The sequence below is a fragment of the Rhineura floridana genome, chromosome 3 (genome assembly GCF_030035675.1).
Source record: "Rhineura floridana isolate rRhiFlo1 chromosome 3, rRhiFlo1.hap2, whole genome shotgun sequence".
NCBI classification, from domain to species: domain Eukaryota; kingdom Metazoa; phylum Chordata; class Lepidosauria; order Squamata; family Rhineuridae; genus Rhineura; species Rhineura floridana.
In genome coordinates this window covers 66,708,481-66,714,208 of record NC_084482.1, presented here as the reverse complement: position 1 = coordinate 66,714,208, position 5,728 = coordinate 66,708,481, and positions in this window count along the sequence as shown.

Genomic DNA, 5,728 nt, shown 5'->3' with positions numbered 1-5,728 from the left:
TGTCCAAATACTATACTCTGACCAAGAACCTTTTAAACTGTGGAGTGGATTCTGGTAGGCTAATCCCTGAAAGAGCTTCCCCCTTCTTAGGAACAGGGCTCACAACTTGCTCATCTATGAAGTTATCCAGATATGCAATTCCTCATGGTGCAGGAAACACTTGCTCGCGTTCAGTTTTAAATCTGCAGCTTTTTTAATTGCTAAGGACCCCTCCAGACAACCTATTTATTGAACATTCATCTTGATTTGCTTGCACAAAGCTTACAGAGAGGTTAGACAGCCACTCTTTATTGAGCATTCATTCTGGGTTGTTTATGGGTGGATATACAACAATGAGCATTTGTCCTACATATATCCTGATTTGCTTTCTTGGTGTTTACGCATCTTCCTATTAGTCATTTGTTCAACATACACTTTTAATACATTTCCCTAGCAAACTGCAAAAAGCGATGCACGTGTTTAATTTTGCACTGTCTGTGCACTTATTTGGATCTTCCAGAATCCACTGATAGCATCAAGCAGCGAGAATACGTGAATATCTGCTAACTGTGGAAGGATGTTATCCATGGTGGGAAGGATGTAATTTTCTCTTTTTTACAGCTTTATTCTACTGCTTCAAATCCACACAAATGCATATTATACTGTCATTTTTTAGTCCTGGCACCAGTGGTGCACATGGCAGTGGGTTCTGTAACTGGTTCCATCACCCTACATCAAACCATCAAATGAAGAAAAAAGTGGAGTGGAGATGGGAAATACTGTGGGTCGAATTAGATGTTTGATCAAATATATAACAATGCAGCTCCTTATCTTTTTTCCCCTTAAATAATTGCAGGAGTCACAGAGACCAATTCATACTGGGAAGGCAGCATGTGGAGAGAGGAGGCTTATCTTTTGATTCCCCCACCGTTACTGGAATTGATTTGGAACTGAGATTGGCCCTCCATGTTTGGCTTTTCTAAGGTTCCTTATGGTGCAGGTGTGGGTATGTCCCGCTCCGATTACGGTTAGGGAATGAAAAAGATAAAGCTCTCTTCATGCATTCTACCTTCCCAGTAAGAACTGGGTTTCACATGGCTGTAAAGGAAAAACAAAATAGGTAGCAGTATGATACGGTACTTAGCAAATGTCTAGCCTGTGTATGTTTCCTTGTCCTTTAAACCCTGTTTTAGAAAGCAGATGCTTGCCGGACTGTGCTGGGTCACCAATGAAGCCCTTTGTTAGGGTGGATATAAAGCACTAAGAGCCTGCCAAAGTGGAAAGTGTTATAAAGGCAAGGGGGTTAGAGGGAAAGGGAGTATTTTAATTGTGCAAAACTGCTAGATTAGAGTTCAGAAAAGCAGCACTGGTTACCTTAAGAGTGAGTGTGTGTTCTCTAGATGTTAACACATTTGCTAGGGAAATGCAAGACAATATTTAATTTTCAGAAGGAGACTTGCTAGAGACTCAGGCTTATGGGGAAAATGCCATCTGCACTGTTAAGCCCTTCTTAATTCTACAGAAGGGCAGACAGCACTTGCTTACTGGAAAGGCTCCCTGTAGGTGGTCAGAGGCACTTTTACTATATCCTTGCTATCTAATAGAAATATTTTTTGGCAACCTAACCTAGACATAGTTTGTAGACCACTGTCTATGATATTTTATGTTTGGTAGCTGATATTTTACAGTATTTGATAGTTGACATGTAATGCTATTTAATATTTGATAGCGATTAATAGTTGGCATGCAACAATATTTAGCATCTTACAGAATTTGATAAATTTAGGACAGTATTTAGTATTTAACTGTATCTGGCACTTGCCATGTAATGTTACTTACAGCCCAGTTCTATCCATTTTTGCTTGGAAGTAAGACCCACTGGTTTCAGTGTGATGTTCTCCATGCAAAGGTGTACAGGACTGTATCCTTAGTGTAATCTTTTCAGAGCTTGGAAAAGTTACATTTTTGAACTACAACTCCCATCAGCCCCAGCCAGCATGGCCATTGGATTGGTCTGATGGGAGTTGTAGTTCAAAAAAGTAACTTTTCCAAGCTCTGAATTCTATATGTGTTTACTCAGAACAAAGTCCCACTGTGTTTAATGGGTCTTACTCTCAGGTAACCACCACATCTGCAGTAGAACCATTTTGACCCAAGGGGAGAGGAGAAAAAGCTGAGGAACTCTCACCATCCAGGTGCCATAGTGGCCCCTCCCTCCCCTGCAACTGTCACCACAGCAGCATCTGCAGTACAGCCATCTTGACCCGAGGGGAGAAGAGAAGCAGTAACAGATTCTTCTTAAAGAAGCTGTCTTTTCCATTTTATTGTAACTAATTTTTTTTTACTTATTGTTGTAAAAACTCTTATGTAAACCGCTTTATGAGGTCCTCCTGAAATGCGGTATATAAATGCCTTAAATAAATAGATAAGTGAGCACAGGATTGCAGTTTTAGTGAATCTGGCTATTTATGAGTTGAAAAGCAACATTATTTAATTTTTGACAGTATTTGTTAATTAACATTTGTCTGACATGCAACAGTATTCAGTATCTGACAGCACGTGACAGATGACATGCAATGTTGCTTATCCGATAATGTTTGATAGCTCACAGCTTACAAAATTCCATATTTGATGCCTGCCAAAATAGTGAACATATAAATCTAAAATATTGAAATTTCAATACTTCTGATGTATAATTTAATTTAAAATTTGAATTTTCCTATTCAAAGTTTGAAAAAGTAAAATTGGAAAATTCAGCAAATTTCAAATTACTGCATGTTTGTTTCAGCTCCCCTGTGCACTCACCAGCCTTCTCCTCTTCTTCCCTTCTGTGTTAAAACAGCTTTACTGCCATTCATTCTATCACAATAAACATATGGATCCCCCTTGAGCAATGTGATGCATTTCCATTGCACCCTAACAGCATCAGGTGTGCATATTCATCTCTTCTGTACCAGAATCCTAAGACAGTGTGTGTATCATTGTAGTAATTCAGCATCTTCCTCCTAAGTCTTTTTCTGCCATTCTTTTCACCTTGTGCTTTTATAGGATCCACACATTCATTATTTTGATGCTAGATAAAGTGACATCACAATTCACCAGCTATGTCTCTGTCTCTAGGCCCTGTTATTCCATTGTTTCTCTTATCCACATCTTTCATCACCCTTCATTTTCTCGCTGTCAGACTTCCATGAGATGTTGCTCCTGAAGAATCCATGCTCCCCCTTAAAATGTACTGACCACAATCTCCCCTTCTACAATTTCCTAAGGTTTACAGTCACTGCTAGCAACCATCCCTATTCCAAGTATACACATTCTCAGCCCTGCTCTGGTGTACTCTTTTCATCCAGTGAAAAACTGCCTTATAACAACAAGGATTTATTTCTAGTTGTTCTTCTTCAAACTGATATCAGGTCAGAGCACAATATATAGGCTGCCACTCACTCCTCCCTTCTCTTGTCAATTTATTTTTAGATTGATTCATGGAGCCGAAATGTCTAATTATATCTATTCACGTCAAATATGAATGGGAATTGTGCTAGGAGTTAAGATTGCCAAAAAGGTTTTGACCTAAGAAAGAAGTGGAGGCTGCTGTGTATGCAAATCACTCTCTATATAAGTAGTCCTGGGACCAGCCTCTCATGTCCTTGCACCAACTGCTTAAAGGTAAGAGTGTGAGGAGCTAGAGTTTAAAAGTAGGATCTCACGCTGAATTCTTCACATCCCAGTACATTCCTGCTGCCTTTGTCACTTCTGAGCAGAGACAGCGTTTGTCAATAGGGATTTAAAATCTGTCCATCAGTTGCTACTCTATAATTCATTGCTGGACCTTTGGTAAAGGATCTGACTTTTTTTTTTTTTTGCAGTATTGGGCACCGCAAGCCAGCATTACAATCCACCTGATACCACACAAGGTAAGACCCCAATTTACTGATTCCCTGGGGAGAGCCAGATACATGCTAGGAAGGGATCTGCATGTTTCTCCGTGGGCAAATTGCTTCCTCCCAGCGTTAATGGACAGTGTATAGCTACATCAAAATTTGTGCTTTCGTCTTGTATGTTTTATGAAAATCTGAATAAAAATTATTGAAAAAAAAAAAATTTGTGCTGACGCTGCATTCCACCTAGCTGGAGAAGTCAATTAAGGTACTGGCCTTGAAGATATCAATTCCTTTACCAGCCCCTCTAATAGAATGTCTGCCCTGGCACAAACTAATGGATCAAGTCCAGAAAGGATGTACTATAGTAGAAACAGTGTGTATCCTGCCATGTCTGCATAAAGGGCATGGTCTAAGTGGCTGTGTGAAAATTTTTGTCATGGGGTTCTTCTATACAGAAAGTGAGTAATTCCTGCTGAAAGTTGTGTGATTTCTAATTTAAATGGGAATATAACAATTAGCAATGTAGAAGGGTTGTAGCTCATAGAGCATCTGCTATGCATGCAGAAGGTCTTAGGTTTGATCCCTGACATCTCCAGGTAGAATTGGGATGGGAATGTTCAATCTGAAACCCTGGAGAGTTGCTACCAGGCATTATGGACAATACTGACCCAGATGAGTCAGTGGTTCACTTGGTATAAGGTAGCTTCCTATGTTAATTTATGTTAAGATTGCTCTAAGAAGCTTCTTGCTTGTTCACACATAGAAGGACACAATAAAACAGTGAAGGCTATAAACTCTCACAGTTCCATCATACAATTTCCTAGCAGAGCACGCTGCTGTAGCTCAATTTGGATGAGGCTGTAGGGCATAACTGTATTAGATCTTGATATACCTGTCCTTAATACTAATCAATTTAGTCCATTTATTTAAGCACAGAGTGGAGGAAATTGCAAAAAGCAAACCACCTGAAATGAAAATGATGGTACCTGGCTAGTTCTAAATATAGACAAAAAGATGCAACTAAAAATATATGACATTATTATTATTATTATTATTATTAACCTTTTACATATGTCTTACAGTGATTGATAGACATACTGTAAAAATAGCTAAAGCTAGTTTTTAAAACTGTATAAAAACAACTCAAGATGGGTTTAAAAACAAAATGAACTAGTGCATTTATTTTTATTTTTAATCAAACTACTATTCTATTCTGTTCTAATTCACATAGTAAGAAAGGTAACAGTAGCCTTACTCCTATAAGTATGATCTATTCACTTTCATCTTGCTTCTGACTGACCTATCTATCTATCTATCTATCTATCTATCTATCTATCTATCTATCTATCTATCTATCTATCTATCTATCTATCTATCTATCTATCTGTCTGTCTGTCTGTCTGTCTGTCTGTCTGTCTGTCTGTCTGTCTGTCTGTCTGTCTGTCTGTCTGTCTGTCTGTCTGTCTGTCTAAACTGGAATATCAATAATCAAGATGGCGTACAAAAAAAAATCTGAATATTTTTAAATAAAAAAATAAATGTGATAGTTTGGCCCTAGCAGTTTCTTCAGCTTCTGCAGCTCATATAGTCAAATGCCCTGGATGACTAAACAAATTTAATGGATCTGAAATGATCTAGAATACAGGATTCAGAATATATATGTGCACACTATATGATCTTCCACATGAGAAACAGGACCTTGGTTCAAAGGGGAAAAGAAGCTGGATATTGTGGATACTGTGTGCTCTGTGAAAAAAAATGCAAGATGGAACACCAAAGGGAAAGACATAGGTAGGAAGTATTCCCACATTTTCATGATATGATTCATATTTTTCTTTCCTTCCTTTTTTTGCTTGCTGAGCTGTGCA